General features: G+C 43.7%; 1 long non-coding RNA gene across 5 annotated transcripts in view; it reads right to left on the bottom strand.

Moving 5' to 3' along the window:
• The window catches only part of LOC119032897, a 201555-nt gene that overhangs the window by 146103 nt on the left and 34607 nt on the right, over positions 1-20845 (bottom strand). For 4 of the 5 annotated variants that reach the window (XR_005079078.1, XR_005079074.1, XR_005079075.1 and 1 more), the window contains exon 3: positions 5458-5514. The exons of the other annotated variant lie outside the window; for it this stretch is intronic. This is a non-coding gene — a long non-coding RNA (uncharacterized LOC119032897). The remainder of the gene's footprint in view (positions 1-5457; positions 5515-20845) is intronic. 5 annotated transcript variants of the gene reach the window in all.

The raw sequence follows: 20845 nt of genomic DNA on the forward strand, positions 1-20845 counted from the left end.
AGCAAAGCTGCAACTTTCAAAACAGTAATAATGCTGTCCGTTGTTGCGTACATGTCATTTTGGGAGTCACTGACCTGTTCTGTCGTTTAGTTTGTTAGATTAAGAAAACGAAAAACAGCAAATGTTGTGGGCAGAAAATCAAAATAATGAGCTGAAAGTCACTAAAACTGTCCATAAAGATTAGGAGGAACTTAAGGATTGGGTGGAAATTCTCTGTGGGCTCCTGAGCTCGAGAGGCCACTTCTATCCCATCGGCCCTATCTACTTTCAATAGATAGATATTGATTACTGAATTACCACTGAATTACTGGCTGCTAGGACACAAATTAGGTGTATAATATCTGCTTTCTCCACAGATTGGATACTTTCTTTTCATTCAAACTGACTGAAAATGAGCCCAGATTCTCAACGCCAACACATCAAGACCACTGAAGTTCTCCACTATTTATACTTATTTGCTTCATTATCGTATCTTATCTATTTCATTGCCATCTTCAGTCATTTTTTTATAGTTGGCTTAAGCTGTCATATCTCAGCATTGTGTCGTTACTAGTGTGTGTCATCGCTTTAGCATCAAAGGCTACTAGCCTCAACGGAATTAAAACGTAATTGAATCGAATCCGACTGAAGTTGAATGGAACTGACACACTGAGAGAGAGATTTACAGAGAAGAAGAGACGGGGAAAACTAAAGGCTAAAGGATTTTTCAAAGCGGAGGACAGCCAGATTGCCCTTGCAGTGGGACCACCTTATCAATTTGATTAGAGTGTGAAAGGACACTTAAGATCTCAATTGCTTGCCCATTAGTAGTCCACTCAGCCCCCCTGCCGTAGAATCCAATGGCTCATGTTTGGGTTTAAAAAGATTATTTGATTTCACTTAGATATGCCCCTGCATGTGAAATCAAATAGCAATCAGATAATGTGTGCGCTAAATATGAAAGGGGCCTGCTTCATTTGAAAAAGATCGATTTGCATTTCAAATGTTTTTTGTGTTTTTTTTTGTTTTTTTTTACCAGGCCAGAAAAAACACAACTGTCAGCTCCGCAATATATGTAAAAGCGCTCAAAAGGCGAGACCTATTAGATGACAAAGATTAAAATGTTTCTGCTTCGCAGCTGATGCAGATTAAACTTTCTAGAGCCCTTATATTAAAAAGAGAAAAAAACAGCTTAAAAATACAAGCTGGGATGTAGATATATGAGATAAAGTTTTCTTATTTCCCTCTGCTCCTGGTCAAAGAGTGCAGCGGTAGGCAAAAAAAAAAGAAATAATAATTCAGTCTGCAAAAAAAAATGAATTCCAAATGGATGAAGGGGGCTGAGCTGATTTTCCTATTAGACCTACTTTATGTTCAGAGAAGAGAAAAGAGAGGAGAGGAGCAGAGGGTGGGCGTCAAACCGGCAAAGTTATTTTCACTTTGCTTCTTTTATCCTTTTTGTTGTTGTTCTCTGTGTCTGGCTTTATCACGCAACTTTTTTTTTTTCCCAGACTAAGACAATCCCATTTGGGAGAGGCGGTTGACAGTAAGCTGCTGGAGGGACGGAGACTGAGCGAGGGAAAGACCCGTCGCATTGTTTATCCGGACGGTGATTGTTGAGAGTCAGAAGCTGAAATGCACGCTGACCTCATATTCCGGCGCGCTAACTCCTGCTCTGTAGACTGGAAGAGAGTCGTTCCGATTGAGGCTGAGCGAGCTGTGTTCATGTATACATGCTGATTCACTGAGCTCCGCGCTCTTGAGCCTCGCATACCGCAGTGCCTCTACATTCTGTAGCTCATTCATCTGTGAAAAATCATCCGGCAGTCAAAAACCTCATTAAACTCCTACCTCTTTGACGTGAATAAGGGACTGTCTAAAGTCAGAGAAGAGGCAATTGGATTTGATCTGTCATTTTCCCGTAAATACGTTCATTCAAGGCCCCGCGGATTGCTTCAGCTGTGGTGCTCGTCACATTCAATTCTTTAGCCCTGGATCCAATTTTCAGAAAAACTTATTGGCGAGACCCGAAATAGCAACGGGGCTTTTTGACTGCAGATCTCCTGGTTAAAAGGTAAGACAGTCGCCTGATAGGGTATTATCAGAGGATGCGCCGCCAACGGGCGTGCGCGACCACGCGTCCTCGATCGGGGAAAGAAGCTTGTGGATGTGTGCGACGGTTCCTGCGGTAATTTTGGAGGTGATTATACATCTAATATTGGTTTCCTGCTATATCAAACACACACACACACACCTCGGAGTCTCACAGCGAGACTAATCATCACTAACATAGCGGCGTACCCAGCCAGTGGAGATGACTCAGATCACCAAGGGAACAGAGCAGATCTCCATTTTTTTTTTTTTTTTTCCCCACTCGAATCCTCTCTCTGACTGTCTCTCCACAAGTTCGTCCTGTCCTTGCCTCCATTTTCCCCATTTTCATTACCTCTAGCTGCCTTTGTGTCCATCAGCAGCCCCCCTTTCCCTCCCCGTCTCACCCCATCAAGCTCCCCTCATCTAAGTAAACCTATCGGAATCCTCTCAGAAGAAGCAACCGCGCCTTTATGGCAATCATGGACAGGATTGCGAGCAAACGCTGACAGGGCTGGGAAAAATACACATTCCTAACATGCACCCATACATTTACATGGTACATATATTTATACGCACATGCACTTGTGCTAATATGCTGATGGCTGGCCTGGGGCAAGGGTGAGACCGGTCGCCGGATTCACCGCTCTCTGTTTTTATTGGTGTTTGTAATGGGCTGCGCCGTTTGTGTTTAGAAAAGTCGAGCATCTCATCACCTCGGCCATCACTGCGGCAGGCACCCAGGACAGGGAGGCAGGACTAAGTGAAGGTGTTTACAAGTCAACAAATACATTCATATTTTGTGATGTTGGGGGGGGTCGCTGATGGTAATTCACCGAGATGGGACACATATTTGCAGGAAAAGCGATTAAAGGAATGGAATGGAGGTTTGAGGAGCAGGAGTATGAGGTAATTCCACTGAAATGTCCCCACGGGACAGGAGGAGGCGTGAAGTGGGTTTGTAGTTTGAATGTTTGTGTTTTTCTATCTCCCATTTTGCATTTCTGCATGTGGAAGTGTGCGGGTGCATGTTGCGCGGCGCACACATGTGGGCGTGTGGCCGGCTCGTGGTTATGTAAGACGTTAATTGTCATGCAGGGTGCAGACGCTAAGCACAGACATGAAGCTTTTCTCCGAGCCTCGCAGTGGTGGATATTAAGATAATTAAGAATGGTGGATCCGCAGATGCAACAGGGAGGGCATGTAAACATCAAAACACTTTCTGCTCGCGTAGATATGCTAATGTTTGTGCATATGTGTGCATTTATTTGATATTGCACATACATGTATGAACTTCTGAGTGTCGGTCTAAATGTTTTTTTTTTATGATTAAAAGTGTGTGAGTGGATTTGCATCTTATTTGTACCAACTCGTGTCCTCGCCTGCATGTTTTGTTGAGTCCGGACCTCAAGACCTCAGAGACACTGACACGGATGTTTGAATTAATAAGCGCGTGCCACGACGAAACAGCATTTCACGCGGTTCCCTAACACGCGCCGGCAATATTCATGGTCCCGGAGTCAAATTCACTTGATGCTAAACTGGCTAAGATCCCGCAAATTGACGGTTTGTGTTGCTCTTTAAGGAGAGTAGGTCGCAGATGAAGCAACTTGGTTGAAATCTGAAGGGTTTTTTTTTCTTAATCGGTCCCTGTCATGATATCAGAGCATAATTTAGGAATGGAGAGATTTAAATATGGATGAAAATATATCAAAGAGCATAAGCAATCAGACTCTGCATTAGTCAGAAAGAAATGTAATCAATTTTGTATGAGAAGTTTCTCAAGCAATTTGCAGTCTGTGTTAGCGAAGACTTCTAAGACCCACCACGACGATGAGCAGCCATGTGCATCAGTTATATTTATTTGTTTGCCCCTCTCATGTGCTCTTGTAATCCAATTATTTTAGAAATAAGGTTGTCATGACATGCTCTGGGGGCATCCTCTGAATCTTTTAATTTGTTTTATGTTTGGCTAAGCTTTTGTGTGTCTAATCCAAAGGGACGACAATTAAAAAAGCAATATTTTTATCAAATGTTCAATTTCTCCCTTTAATTGTGGGCTCCAGCCACTTCCTCTTTGCCCTCTTCGACTGGAGTATCCTTCTCAACCAAATCTGTGATTACTGTTATTATATTTAATGTCACCACTTACTTTCCTGTTATGGCTGTTCTTTTTGGTAGTGTTACTGCTGTGAAAGTTGCCAAGCTGTCAACTGAGAAGCAGTGTTGAAGCTCAACAGTACTTTCTATTAGGTTTTGTTTCATCTCTTCTTTGTGCACTTTGAACATGATCTGAGTTGTTATTTCTCACTATGAAGGTGACAAATTAAAGGGAAATAAAACTCAAAAAGATTTTAAATTGGGTGATGGGCCTCCATGTGCAGATGGAACCGACTCTAGATGTCTCTGGAACTCCTCTGGAGGGAAGACCTAAGAAAGACTCTCCAACATAAAAACTGGAATTAGAGTTGCTTTAAGAGTTTGCTTTAAGTGGAGGGAGCTAGTCTTTAATCATTAGCCAGACGTGCATTGGCAACAACGACATCTCACCAACTAGGTGCACTTACAAGTTTGCTCAAAATGGCATAATTGAAAGTGTAAAATGCTAAAATGGGTCACAATATGTGCTGGGCGGCCGTTACTGTACCTGGGCGGACTGCCCGAGTAAAGTCTATGTGTGGGAAACACTGCATCTTGTTGCGTGGCTGCCTATTTGCACCTATTAGTCCTTTAGATCTGCACGTATTTAATAAACAGTATTGTATATGTGAAGGAAATGCAGCCAAATGTATAATAGGTGACATGTATATGAGTCATTCTTGGTTTACCGTGCCCTGTAGCATACAGAGCGACCATTTGTAATGTTTCTCCACTCATTTATTCAGATCACCCATCCGAAGGTGCTTTATAGGGAGTGTTACTGGTTTACATGTTTGCCAGAAACTGGTTAAATGAGCATTTTTTATCTTAATTGGTTTATTAATGGGTTTCATTAATCAGTGCTGCATTAACACACACTCACACAGTAGCACACACACACACACACACACACACACACACACACACACACACACACACACACACAGAGTAGAGAAATGAGCAGCTACTGCAGCTGCATAGAGCAAGTTGCACTGTAAAATGAAACACATGTGGATGTCACATAGCTGCTGAACACTGCCCACAGTGAGCTGTAGTGTTTAAATTTTTAATGTCTTTTTTGTGTGCCCCCAAGACAACCATTAAACTCTTAAACTCTCTGGGCACTATTGAGGAAATGTACAAAAACAACTGCTTGACAGTGTGACACAGTAGAGCAATGTCTGTTTTGGAAAAAAAAAAAAGTTTTTCTTTTCTTTCTCTGTCTCTTGTTCTGTGGCTGAAACTCACCGGGGCTTGGCACGTCAGTGGGCCAATAACAAGCCAGAGTGGTGTGAAATCAGAGCCCTGCAGGAGAGAAAAGAAATTGGGTGATTGGGGCTTCATTCCAGAAATTGCCGGCGCCCGAGGCTCCCTGACACTGGAGAGGCCCTCCGTACAAATTAAGCCACATTAGGAGTCGAGATGGCCGGGGAAGAACAACCGGACTCTCTGGCTTCTCCTTGGGAACCCAGCTGGCTTGGTCTGATTAATTTGCCTCAGGAGTGCTGCATTACTGCGTCCCACTACATGAACAGCCCTCTCATGGGGTTCACACCGTTCATGTTGTTTAGACTGGGTGGGAGAAAAAAAAAAAAAAGAGCAGAGATCAGCAAGTAATGATGCTGGGAGCTCTGGAAGAGACAGAGAAAAGAAGATGTGTGTTTTGTTTCTGAAATCTGATGACTTCCATGTCATATTCACAAAGGCCTTTATTTTTTCTTCTTCCCTTTGTCACCAGTGTTCATGTTCAATTCGTTCAAAAAGGTGAGACAGCATTCACTCAAAGTCAATCACAGCGCGGCAGCTCACAACCGCTCCTTTTCTATAACCACACAATTACAATATTTATGAGAACTCCTGCTGATGGAAAGACTATTTCACTGCCCCCCCTCCCCTCGCGCTATCTCCCCCTTTTCTTTTGTGGTCTTCATTCTTTTCTGTGGGCTTATTTTAATGAAAAGTTTGGTGGTGATTCGCTCGGGGATTCGGCCGGGCTTGTAATTTGCACAACACGATGACGTGAATAACTATGAGCCGACGGTCCTGAAGACACTGACGGCGGCCAGAACAAATACATCGACAACAAACGGGAGAATAAAGGGCAGAATCCCCCCTTCATGTGGCACCACTTTGCCCCTGAGAGCCTCTTTACAATAAATAATATGAAATGATTGAAAAAATGAAATGTTCATTACGATGACCTCAGACAGTGAGAGAAAAAAAGCGCGAGAGCGAGGCAAAATGACTGCATTTGAAAGAGGAGCGAACAGAAGGGAACGCAAATGTTCCCATCAGGGTGAATATCTTCTAATACACCTCCACCGGGGGAAGATTATTGATAGCGAGTGTATGATTGTGGGTGGGGGTGGGAAGGGGGGCTTCTGTGGTATTAAAAATACTCCTACCACCATGGCTTCTCCTCCACCGCCTCTCCTTCATTCCATTAAAGCTCGCTGCTATAATATGCATCAGAATTGCTCCAAGAAGTCGTTCCTGTGCTACAGCAGGCGGATGAAAACTCAATCATTTGAACTTGAGGGTTGTGTCCTGGCGAGAGATGACTTATTCATAGCATAGTGCGCGTACCAGGGGAAGATTATCTACACATGAGGCCCGGCCTCCCACCAAGGGCATTCTAAAAGAAATGTTAACGTGTGGTAAAACACATTATTATGTGCCGCCCGAAGCTTCTGTTCATGCAAACAAAAGACAGAGATACGTAGAAGAAAAAGGTTTTCATCTGTACTTTTTTAAATATTTTTTTTTAACTGGTACCACAGGCTATGTAGTTAGGCTACGGAGATAAAACAGCAAAAGTAGTGTTATAGGGTTACAGCAGGAAGTCAGAATTACAATTCCATTAAATTTTGGAAATTCACAAGAAGGCTACAGTCATGTTGAAGCTCTGTGAGGCTGAACCTCAGCACCACTGTCAGCATACTAACTGAAAATGCTAACATATTGATGTTAAGCTCGTAACATGCTTACATTTGCTAATTGGCACTTATTGCATTTTACAGCTGAGGCTGGTGGAAATGTCAGGTGTTGCACAAGTCAAAATTTCAGCTTGGAAGTTAAAAGATAACAAAGTCATAACGAGTCATCCTTAATGTAACATTAATGTATCCCTATGGTCCCAAAATAATTAGGTTTCATCCTCTGGGGCACAAAATCTCACAGCAATCCATCCAATCGTTTGATCCTGCAAACACATCCTGCTACGCTTCAAGCTGTGTGCTTGTGGCTGAGCACACAGGTGTTGAACAGGTATCAGTGACTGGGTGTAAGTGTGACGACTCTTGAGAGGAGCAACTCCTCAAAAGGCCATCATAGATGCTGCTGTGGCATCTGCTACATCAGAACTGGACAGAATATTCTGTTGAAAGAGGATCAAATAATAGTACAGAATGCTTTTTTCTCAGACATGTTTTTAGATTTTTCTCTTGACTGCTTAGATAAGCGTTTGGGCTTCGTACTGTTGACCTGATTGGTCAAAGTTACTCCTCGTTAGACCGCGATACTAAGATGGCTCATCAAATCACCTGCCGAATATTTCTTGAAAGCGTCTGCCATTTTTTCAAAACTGTTTTCTAGGAGCTCCTTTTCAGGTGGTTCTGTGCAACAAACCAATTACCATCCGGTGGGTTCGGTTACCAAAGTGCTGACCCAATCAGAGACTGACAGACTAACAGAGTCATGCAGTCCTCGTGTCAAATTCTAGTCCCTGCAATGGGCCAAAAATACTGGATCCTAAATATCTGATGAAACCAATGGCAAGTTTTTGTAAGGCCGTCCCTGCCCTGTAGATAACTCTGTTTGTAGACTGGAAACTAAGTACTTCTGATGCTTTGGTGTATAATTGGTGGCATGGACAGATCCAGGGGCTGGGACAGAGGGGCATTCACCACAGCTGAATTTTGGCTGGCGCCTGTAGCGACCCCTGTTGCTTCAATGCACTTCATTGGCTGGGTTTTGAAAGAATTACTGCCACATAAAATAATAAAACATTGTCACCAACACCCTATATGTATGGCCTCTGATTTACAAAAAAACATGGATCCACCCATGACTGGTGGAATGATTTGTAAAGAAAATGTAAAAGAAAAAATGTGCAAAGGGAAGGAAATGCATAGAAATTCAACTGCACCAGTACATCCAAGTCATGATATCAGCCTCCACATATCCGATGAAGATTCAATGGTTTGGAAGGTTTCTGTGACAGATCCATCTGAGATGCAACAACCCCAATCTCAAAATACACTCGCAAACAACAATACAGACCGAGGCTGATCAGTGCGGAGAACATGGGATTCAAACCGTAGTCCCACTCCACAGTGCCTGCTTATTGTCAGATCAAGATATAAGATCTCCACAGATACCCCTGACGGCACAATAAGACTTTACACAGATATGTGCATTAGTTGAGGTCAGGCATACATTGCAAACAGCGGTATGTGCACTCACCACTGATTGAACGTGCAAATTTCCTTCCATCTGGAGGCGATTACATTTGCGCCCACAACCGCGGAGATAACTACCAGTATGCAGCATCATCCATGTAACAACTATGAGGTGACTCGGTTAATTACACTTAATTGCATTCACCTGAAACCCCAGGTGTTAAACTAATCCTGATTTGATTAGACCTCATCCTGCTACAATTAAAGCCAGCGGGGCTCTGCATCCTGAGGCAGGATCACACGGACTCTCAAGTTAGGACACACACACACACACACACACACACACACACACACATACTGAGGCTATTCACCATGACACATTGATTGTCATCATGTTTTGTATGCATATCTGTGAGCTGGGGTGAGGGGAACTATGGGTAATGGTGGCACCTACTCCGGGGAGACAGCAGCCATTTCATGGCTGGTCACTCTGGCCTCTCCAAACACTGTGGTGTGATCGACCCACACACAGCCCACCTCTCTCTCTCCTCCTGCCTCTCCCTGCTTCCCCTCCCTCTCTCCTAGGACATTTTACGCTGGCTTACGCAGTGATGCATTTGATTGCACAGCACCTCGCCAGGGCCAACTCATCAAAAACTTGATCCAGGGAGAAGCATGTAGGGGAATAAGTTTGGTGAGGCTATCTCTAGTGGAAACCTGTGGATAAGATTAACTCTGTTTAAAACTTGAGAAAACTACCATGCAGAACATTTTTCACAAATGGCAAAATGTAGTGTCATATTATCAGGATGGTAGCCAGAGTAAAATATGTACAGTAGATAACAGAGCTGGCTCTGAAGGGATGAAACGGACATGAGTTTCCACACTTTGTCATTTACCACATGAATGATCTTTAACAGGGGAGGGTTCTCAAAGTTTTGATGACTGAGTGACGATTCAGGGAGCCAGTGTGAGAAAAGAAGGAAAAACCTGTGACCTGGATGTAGGATTTGTGATCGGTCTCATAATGGCATTTAACTATAAATTCCTTGACCACCAGATTCAGAGGGTTGCAGTTAAGGAAGATCATCCAACAAGAAAGGGTTGATCCATTTGCCATACGGCATCTTTTCTCGGTGGCTTTGATCAATGGAATGGCCTGGGAGGAGAATTGGTTGGCGTCAGGTATAACTGATTCTTTGCTGACGTCACCCTTTTTTTGCAGGACAATGACTGTCAGCTAAAATAAGGACCTGACAGCATCATTAGGAAAGGAGCATCGCCGCTCATCTGAATTCCTAACATGTTCTAATCCATACATTGATTTCTGAATCTAAATCTGCAATCGGCAAGTCAGCTGAGAACATTGCAATCCCTTCATACATAATTCCTGAGGGCCGCCGTTGGCCTGTGGGCCGCACTCCCACAGGAAACATCAGCATCAAAACAAACAAGACTCTACCAGTCATACAACATTTCCATTTCAACAGTTCAACCTCCGAACAACCGCAGTACTTGAGTTCATGTTACAGTTACAGCTACTGTACATCCACAGCAGCCCAACTACCCCGATATACTCAGTGTCCTTCAGTTAACCGTGTCACTGCTTCGAACCGGCCATTAAATGATTCAGCGGTCTGTCCCAGCTCTTTACTTAAACTTCTCACAGTGTTTGGCTTTATTATTGATGAGACGTTGAGTGCAGGATACTCAAATATGCAACATTTGCAAACTTCTGTCAAGATGAACATTCGTCTGTCCCGGTGCCGGCTACCACCACTTGCCGCTGTCGTGAAACCGAGAAACAGGCAGGAATATTTTATCTGTCTGAGTGTGTCTGCGCCGCACTGTGCCTGGAGAAGATGACACCTCATTATAGTTCTGATGTCACCTTGGCTCAACCTCTGGCCCCGTGCGCTGTCAGCGGACGCACTCCAAACGCCACAGGGAACCTCACAAGCTTCTCCACTCGCACCTTGCAGACAGACAGCAGCAGAAATTAGCCGGTCACTTATTACGTTTTTCAGGTTGGACAGGCCTTTCTAAGCCCTGCGCGTTGTTCATAACCGCAGGTAAATATAAGGAACCAGCACGCTGTAAATCTGTCTATATTCACACAAAGAATCCAAGCAGGGTCCTCTAAGCTGGATTTGGTTGGGCAAACAAGCTCTGTGAAATGAAATCTGTTTGCACAAATGCCAGACATTGTGCTTGAGCGTGTGTGCGGCTCTCGGTGCAAGCGCCAGGGGAAACTGCAAAATTACCTGTGCAATCCCTTTTGCAAATGGACAGTCTATCCTTCCACGTCTCCCCCAGTCTTCTGCACACACTTGCTCTCCTTCAATTTCCTTTATCTTAGGCTCCAGGTGTATGTATCTCAAGCCTTTTCTCTGTATCGGAGCCCTTTTTGTGTTATCTCGGTATCAGATCACACGCACGTGAGTACGTATATATACACACACACACAGTGTCTTTCTCCCTGGGACAATGGTGTTCCTTGGTTGAGGAAGCAGCCTGGTAGATAAGGGCAGAGGCTTGATCTCATCTCCGAGACACACTTCTCACACAAAGCTCCGGTGTAATTACAGCTGCCATCCATGCTGACCATCAGCCCCCAGTGCATCCCCTCAGGGGCAGGTGTGTGTTTGATTATGTGTCTCATGTTGTGGGGGTTTGTTCTGCTCCAGTATGTAGGGCTGGTTTGTTTTTCCTTCCATGTGAATTGGTCGAAAATCTGTGCATTTCTTGAGTGTGACTTTGTGACCGCGAACGGAAAGAAGAGAAAGATCCTCCGCTCTTGAATGCAGTGGTGCATTGAGGAGTCGGCAACAGATAAAGCTATTACATACTGTTCCATTTCCATTACTGAATCTACACAATTCAGAAAAGAGACAAGAAGCAGAAGTTCAAGGATATATCTCGGGGCTGAAGGCATCTAAAGCACAGAAAGTCAATATCAGAATGTCCTTTGTGCTGTAGTTTGTCCAATCATGTATATTTTCGAAGAGTCTGTTTGTCCTTTCGACAAAGTGAGCGCTTCACTTCATGCGCACGAATTGATTTTTTTCTTCCTTTGAGACTTCTAAGCAAACGAGTGATAGATATAAGGTAAGATTCGATGTGTTTGAACTGTTCCTTAGTTCGTACTGACTTGGCTGCGCAAAGACAAAGATAAAAGACGCACTCTAACATGTTTTGATGGAATCAGAAATCAGAAAGAAAGAGTGAGAAGTATTCTGGGAAAATTAATTGGCAGTAGAGAAAATAAGAGCATGTTAGGAAAAAAATCTGACAAACTGAAATCTGTCTGCACATTAAACTGGCAACATGCTTGCTTTAACCCACTCTTGCTCTGCCACTGGGCTGAATTACAGCCAGACAACTGGAAGAACTCCTGCTGATGGAGGAGGCAAAGAAAGAGAAGAGGGAGAGTGACAGAAACTGAGGTATAATTGGCTCTCACACAGTGGATATCGCCTTGATGTTGCGTCACAATGTGTTTCCCCTTACTGTTGTGACTCTAGACAAGGATTAAGATCTGCTTACTTTTGAATAGAACTGGATGTTTCACATTTTTAGGACTCTCACGAGTTTTTTTGCGTTGCAGTAGCCATGTTGCTAATGCTGTCTTTGTGACAGTGGCGACCGCAGGCATACCACTGAGAAACAGTAGGAGGGGGAACAGAATCAGTTTTCCCATTGGAGGTTCGGTACCTGTAGATGCTATAGATGAGGTGGCTGGATAAAGTTTGACTCTCAGCAAGGTGGTTGAAGGAGGGAAAAAAGAGAGAATCACAAAGAGAAAACATTTGGCTGCAGAGAGCGGTGAAAATCAGCTCACACATTGCAAGTCAGAAATCGATCTTTCAAGTCGGGTTCCCTTGACCTCCGATACGAAATGTGTCTCAGTGCATCTGCTCTGGAGCCACTGGAGGTCTCCAGCAATCTGATGCTTGCACATCAAGTCTCTGAACTTCACAAACATACAGTGAACTTTAAGAGGCAGGAGGGGTAGGGTAGTACTGCATGCTCAAAGACTTACATCAAGCACAAATCGACTGGAAAAGGAGAAGTAACAACTGTCGACAGTATGCGCCGCAATATGGCAACACTTTTCCATGTCAAAGGTCCCCCCCCCCAGATTTCAATGGTTTGAAATGTACCAAGGCCTCAAATCCCAAATCTCCATAAAAAAACATGCACAGCTGAAGGAATACTGGTGCACGGAGCAAAACTGTACACACATATGTGGCGAAATCCCTCTCCTTCGTCTTCTAATTTGAGTCCTAATACTTTGTAATACCAACAGAACAACTTTCACTTCCTCGCTGGGCTGCTGCCACCCCCTTCTCACTCTCTTACCCCTCCCTTCTTTCGCTTCTTCTGTACGCTTATCTCCCCTTCCTCTCCGCCACAGGCTGAGAAAATAGATGGTTTTGGCCAGAAAATGTGGCTTTGTGTGCAGGAGATTGTGTGTTTCATTTGCACGATATCACTGTGTGTGTATGCAAATGTCCGTGCGTGTATGTAGTCGTGTGAAGCCAAGGCATCTTTTGTCAGTAATACAATTGGATTACAGGCGCGTGGACCTGCTGTTTTCTCAGTAAGACTCTAGGCGGCTTTTCAAATCGGCAGGCCTGCGATTGAATTACCTTTTTGTTCTAAGTTGCTGTCTGACATGGTGCGGCAGGACGCGGTGTAGGTGTCCCACGTACTCTGCATGCATATTCAAAACACGCTAGCGGACTCCTCGGTGGGCTCGTGTGTGTGTGTGTGCAGCATGTGCAGTGTGTGACCAAGCATGTAATTCCCTGCTCAGAGTAGCCGTCTCAGGGTTTCGCACGCTACCTAGGCTCCTGCAGAGGCGTGGTGTCACAACGCTGCATTTATGTTGATGTGCCGTCCTCGCAACGCTGCAGTGGAAAATTACCAACACTTCTGAGGGATACAGAACGACCTCGTAAAAACAGAAATTTCCAACAAGAGCACGCTTTCTTTTTTTTTTTTTTTTTTCCCTTCCATCTGTAAGTCACAGCGAATGCGTGTCAGCGGCGCAGAGCTCATCAGGTGCAATCTTACTGAGATTATGATCAAACAAAAGCTAAAGCAAACAGAGTTGGTAAGATAAATCAATTTGAAGAAAACTGACTGCACGTCAGAAAGATGAACACTAAGAAATAACAGCATTACTTGGAGACAAATCAACCTCTAGAGCCATGATACGGCATTGTCACAACATGGTCATGCTGCATATCCACATAATGGAAAGAGGCTCAGGTAATAAGAATTTGTACCTCAATGAAATGCAATTCCAACACCAAAAAAGTGACGCAACAAAAACGGTTCGCGTCCACGAAGTTGGCGCTCACAATAATAGTATTTCATGCAAACAGAACAAACGATACGCCATATAAAAGCTGACACCTCAGATTCAAGGCCAAACATGGTTGTATTTAGATGGAATGAAAACCTGAAGTGAAATGTAAGAAAGTTTGACTGGCTGCGATGAGCAATCTAAAATGGCACAGATGGTGCCAAAATGTGCTAAAATGTCACATTTGGAGATTCTGCCCAAATATGTCTCTACTCAATTCCCTAACTTTGCTCTGCTACACTTTACTAACATCAAATCTCACAGATGGAACCTTCAGATGTTGTGTTGTGGTTAACTTGAGGTTCTGGGCTGCAACTGCATCAGTCCGAGGGCGTTTTCTCCCTGAAAATGCAAACTTTTGCGAGGCGGGATTTAAATATTTTATTCATGCTGTGTTCCAACTTCATCTTACTCTGACCCAGTAAGATCTGCACTGATGCTCACACCTCTACAGAGGTGTTACATTCACAGTGCTTTGGCACCAAGAGTTTTTGGAGAGTTGCTGAGATATACTAAGACATGAGAAAACACATAACAAATACACTGCTTCAAAATCACTGCACGATCACAGAGACGGTGACTATAACTTCTGAAAAAATGCCAGCGTTAGTCAGCTGGCATCTCACTTTACCTTTTTGTTCCCCTTTTATGCAGTCTGCTTTGAAAACACTGAGGTATAATAAAACATGACTCAGGTAATGATGACATAACGGTCGCCCCCTTAGCAAAGGTAACTGAAGAACAGTATGTGATGTTTCTCTCTGCAGTAACGACTTACATCATTGTGGCAACAACTGTTGCTAAGTGAGAGTTTATTGGATTTGCCTCTGTTCCAACTTTGAGTCTAAAAGTAAAAACTGCACAAAAGGTGCTCACAACACCATTTTAATGAGGATGGTTGCATAATATGACACTTCAACCTCCCTAATGACTTTGTGATGCATTATCTAGCCCCTGAAGTGTGACCCCCTCTGACATTGTGGCTGTTTTTTGTTTGTTTTTTTTACTCACCATCTGGGGGAAAGAAACATTTAAAGCAAGAGATGCAGTGAAATCTACAACGTTTGGTATGCCGGAGGTGTCCGACGCAAGACTTTCACACCGCTGCGAGGAAAACATACATCCAGAAAGCCTGTGAAATCATTGCCATCATACTATCATGTAGCAGCTCGTTTGATGATGGTTGAAGGGCGGTCCATCTGCGGGCTCCTTCGCCCGGCTGTAAAAGTGAAATATTGCCTAATGTCCGCCATGCTGTGAGTATACTTACAGGTCGGTGTTGAACTATCCCCCGCTAAAGATTTCTGAGTTTTGAATCAATACAATTTTGCACTCTCAAAATGATTGACTGTTTTGCTGCTGCAAGAGTCTGACCGCATATTGCTGCTAGAAATAATGTGTTCCTTCATTTTTTAAGGCTACAAGTTCACATGCTGGTAAAAAGAAAACAAGCTAAACACACGTAGATATGTCGAACCAACCGAAGAACTGCCGATACGAGCTTGTCAAACATCAAATACCGACTGTGTCTCAAGCTGTTTCATATTTCTCCCACAAGAAATATAATTTATTTGCAAAGGACTTCATGATGATTTCACCGTCTCTTCCTTCTACATTTATTTATCTCTCACACACTTTTCGTGGCACATTTCATCCCTCACAGCTTAGCATTCTGACAACATAACCGGCTTTGGTAATGTTCCTCATGTGTATTTATAAAAGACAGGGACATAAAATCTCTGCATAGATGCCGCTCTCAGAGCAAGGATAAGTGAGTAGTGGTGGTAGTGGTGGTGTTGGTGTGTGTGTGTGCGTTGTGTGTGTCCACTCCGTTATGGCAGAGCCACTGCGGCTGTCCTTCAGTGATGCTGACGGAGGATATAAATTCATTACTCCCTGAAGCAGACAACCCATCATTCTCAACACAGTGGTTCCACATTCACATACAGTGCACATTTGGGTGTGCTTGTGTGCAACACCTCGGTGCAAGCGGCAAATGCGCGTGTGTGTGTGTGTATAAATTGTTTGCGCTCCCCAGTCTGGTGTGTGGGTGTCAAAACCGGTGAAGGTCAAGCAGATAGGTGGGGTCAGCTGACTGTTATTCAACAGCGGCCGTAACAGAAGCTGCCAGCAATATTGATTGACAGCGTTTACGGCAGACAGCTCCACTTGGCATGTCATTGACATAAAATGTAAGACTTCCACCCCAGTCAAGGAGCCCATGATTATCTGCCTGCATTTATCACACTCCCAGTATACGCTGTTTTCCAGACCATGAGCTGACCATAAAGTACATGTGAATATTGATCTGATGGGGCTACAGTGTGTATGAGTGTGTGTGTGTGTGTGTGTGTGTGTGTGTGTGTATACTGAATGTTCATCCCTTCACGTATGTTTCTGACCTTCAATGCCAAGAAAATGTATTGTATGTGGACGCCATTATCTGCAAGTGAAGAAAAACAGGACAGCTTTGCTGACTGCTCTGTGAGGGGGTTTTGAGCACAGCCTTGGTTTTTTTTAGATAATGCTACAGCTTGCATGCTAAAATCTGACAATGTGAAACATAGCTAAGATGTGCAAATTGGCGCTAAACAAGAAGCGCAGCTGAGGCTGATGGGAATGTGGTTAGGTGGGGAGGTTGGTGCTGATGAACCTGAGGATTTGGAAAAAACAGGGATTTTAACCTGAAGATGGTAATCTAAAAAAAAAAAAGCTAATTTGGAAGCATCCTCTGTGCACTAGGGACATTGCCTGTAATTTAATAGTTTAATAAAGAAGTTGTTAACCTCATGGTGGTATGTAGGTAGACGGAGCCCAACCAATATATCAGTAGACCGATAGTGGCCAAAAAGCAAGTACTGTTCAGGTTCTAGGGTTAGAGTTTCCTCTAAGTCAAGGCATCACTTTAGTTGCTGAGATTCATCACCCCCAAAATGATCAGTGTCTCTAAAATTAATGGCATCCGTTTGGTAGATGTTGAGGTTTTATAGGACAAGTGAGAAAATGTCCAACCATCACCAAAGTCTGTGGGGTTCATCCTCTGACTGACCAACCATCTGACCAAACACAGAGACATCCCTGAAGCCACATCACAGGTTAAACACCAACAAGAGACGCACATACCGTAGGAACAAAACACACTCGCACACACCACAAAACGAGGTGTTTTGAAAGGGATTCAATCTTAATCCAATCTTAATAGAGAGGGGGTTTTTTTCTGCTGTTATTTGTACATTCTTAAGCTGTGCTCATTTTCTCTGCTTTCCCGCTGGTGATTTATGACTGGCAGAGGTATTGCTTTGAATACACCAAAAATGGCCCCTTCTTCATCGGCCCAATGGAGTTATCCAATTGCCACCCAATGTGGCAGGGACAAATGACAGCCATTAGGGTGTAAAGCTTCCAGTTGCACTTTGGTCTGAGCTTCTCACCTTGTGATTATGCTCTGCATTCATCAGGAGGGTCTGATCGCCAGCCAGAATCGCTAAAAAGATCATTATTTTCATATTAGGGCTACAAGAGAAATATTATACTCTTTGACCCATGAAAAGTCATACTTTCCGCATTACCCAGGTTCACAAAAATGGGCAAAAAGGTGTTTTTGTACAAGCAATTAAGAGAGTTGTTAAGACGACATGTGAAGTGTCCTCGTCTGCTAAGACCCGAGGAGGCTTGGGGAGGTCAGACAGATCAGAGACAAAGACGCCGTGGCATTTCCCCCAAAATGTCATCGTGTTTGATGCAACCCAAAGTCTGAGATGGGAAAAAGAACTGAACGAAGAACGGACAAAGACAAGGTGGACTTTTAAATTCTCTCCACCTCTCAATGTGAGACAGTGAAGAAAAAAAAAAAGAAAAGAAGAGAGACTGAGCGATGCGGAAATTGGATCGAACATCTGAGTGGAACAGAGGGCAAGAGAGTAGAGAGTTCACAGAGAAAATGTGAAGAAAAAAGTAGAAGGTATAAAAGGAAGATGAATGGAGGCGGGAGGGAAAGTAAAACTCTATCACCAGATCTTCCAAAGCCTCTCTTCAGGAGAGAGAGAAAGGCGAGCCTGTAATGGCTGAAATATTGTCTTTTGTGACAACGTGTTGTGCATGATGGGGACATTTCTGGATCCATTTTGGCATTTGGGGTGTGCACCGCAATTTTGGTGTCAGGGATAAAATGTATTTCTGCTCTTGCACCCCACCTGCTCAGTCACAGAGTGGGTGTATTTTGTTCCGATGTATCATGTTCGCTGGTTCTTTTAATGGCCCTACCAATCCTTCACATAGGAACAGATCTACAGAATCCTTTCCCTGAGGCGGGTTTTGTGATATACCACATACATTAAGACCTCCACGTGAATTATTGGTTTCCAAGCGAATCTTATGAAGTCAGTATTTGTCGGCTCCAGAAGACGTTGAGTGTCTGAGAGTTTAATAAGCGGACCTACCGACTGAGATGTTGCCCTTTGCACTGTGTTAATGTTCCCCTATTCTTTCTATTTGCATTTCGACTTCCAACAGCATGTACAGGCCATGAATGATGAAGACATTTTAAATCAGTTGTGCTTCTAACCGTTTGCCATGCAGAGCTCCTGCAATAACAACAAATAAAGACAAAACATTAACTTGGAGGAATTCAATCTTCTTAAGTGAGTTTCGAGGGTATTCAAGTTGACTTCTGTTTCATACAGCATAAATGGAAATCAATTACTTTCTGTACCACAGATGGACTCATTCAGAAAAATCGGAAGAACTTATTGTGTTCTTTGAATAGAAACAAAAGACGCAAAGCATACAGGCATGAAGGAATCGTAGTCCTTTCAACGGCTTTGTATACACATCAGTCAGCTACAACATTAAAACCACACAACGTTACAATGCAATGTCCTGAAACACGGCATCCTAGACATTTTTTCAGACCAAGGACACCCCGTCAGAGCAACGTTCCTTGATGGTAGCGGCATTCACAAGTAGGATAACACACTTCACTTCACCAAACCACAAGAACTGCTCAAGATGGTCTAAGGTACTTGACGAAGGCACTTGCCCCCCAAAATCCAATGAAGCACCCGTAGGACGAACTGGAACAGGTCCAGGTGGGAGACAACATGGGACACCCACTTTTTGAGGTCTTGTGTCCGTGCCTCGTGCCAGTTGGAAGCTACACTATGTAAGGTAGGTAGTTTTAATGTTTTTGCTGATCCATGAAGATCTCTCACACAAGGGCAACTCACAAAACAGTTTTTAAAAATGAAATAAAAGCAACCATACGCCCACTCTATTGCTGTGTGGCAGGAAGTACCACTGAAGTCGGTGCAGCGCAGCAAGAAGTTCGCTACCATTCTTTTTCTTTGGGACACAAGGGACACTGTGAGGTAAAGCGTAACAAGAAAAACTTGCCTGGAAACTCTGTAGTGACTTGCTAAGAAGAAATAGGTCAGGAAATTTAGTGTTAGTTTGCAGTGGATGAATGTTTGTGAAGAAGATTTTTGTTGTTTATTCTGGCCTCCTTTTTGCTACGTCCTTTGGGACTCCAGGATTACAGATACAAACAGAAATGATCCCAAGTAGTGGCAGACTCCATGTTGCTGTTCCAGTGGGTCTTCTCCATCCCACTCCCTGCCCACGGTCACTAAATTACAAGAAGTCGGCTGCCATGTGAGCCTGCAATGTTAAGTCACCGTTTCCCGAAAGCAGAGCCAACAGAGTGAGCCATCTAATTTGAGGTAAGATGGCAAAACCGGTAAGATCCGTGAGGATGTGTGCATCCGCTCGTGTCTCTTTCCACCCAGCCTTATCCTTCAGTCTTAATTACTTGGAGAAGGGATGAGGGGTGCATCCGGCAAGGAGGAGAAAGAACAGGAATCAAGACAGGCTTAAAAGAACATCTGTTTTGTTCACAAAAAGTGTGGTTGAGCTTCTTGGTTCATTTGTGTGAAACCATATGACCTAATCACATATGTAGCGATCGCAGGAGGGTTACCTTGCGTTCACTTTAAGACGGGAAGTAAACTTCTGATGACAAGTCACCCGTGGGACACTGAGCTTAAAATACACCCGCCAATTTTTGAGTTTGTAGATGCCAGCTGGGTATTAGCAATAGCAAATAGTCTTAGAATAACTGGTTAGCGCCTTCAAGACAGTAGCGCTTTCATTATTAATTTCCTACCTGTGGAAATACATATGCTGTGTAGCCGACAACAAAGGCCTCAGATACACGATGCAACAAATGAGGAGGAAGAGAAATCCTACCACGGTGCTTGTGAAGATAAAGTTTTGAACTGTTGGGGGTGGCATGACAGAAATTCTCCCAAAGGACTGTGAAATAGGCGATGTGGGAGGTGCATCAAATGACGGCACGGAGAAAAGGTCGATTAGAGTTCATCAGCAGGCTCCAGACAGTGGCTGTCGGCCAGACTCAGCAGCTTGGAGATATATGGCGTAACAACCACCGATCCTCTGGGATCTCAATCCAGGGGCAGGTTGGATGATGTGCTCGGCCGGGCGTGGTTTCCACATATGCCAGGGTAAACGGGGAAACTGCTTTCCAATCCACAACATTAAGGCTCCAGATACTCAATACAGAAAGAAGGACAAAGAAGCCAGATGGAGAGCAGTTCATCTTCTCCACTCAGTTCTAAATTAAATGGGATCAATTGGGATATTTTTGTTGGAGTAAAGAACGGTTAAATCAAATTCAGCTTAATACAAAATAAATGTTTAAAGAAAACTTATTTTCCAGCTCCCAGAGTGTATTTTACTGTTGCTTCATCTGCTTTGATCTATTTTCTCTCCTTGCTAATCGGCTCTCTTTATGTCTTTGTTTCAAAATGTCATTCCTAAATCGTGTTTCTTTATGCTACATTGACTC

The sequence above is a fragment of the Acanthopagrus latus genome, chromosome 14 (genome assembly GCF_904848185.1).
Source record: "Acanthopagrus latus isolate v.2019 chromosome 14, fAcaLat1.1, whole genome shotgun sequence".
Taxonomy (NCBI): Eukaryota; Metazoa; Chordata; class Actinopteri; order Spariformes; family Sparidae; genus Acanthopagrus; species Acanthopagrus latus.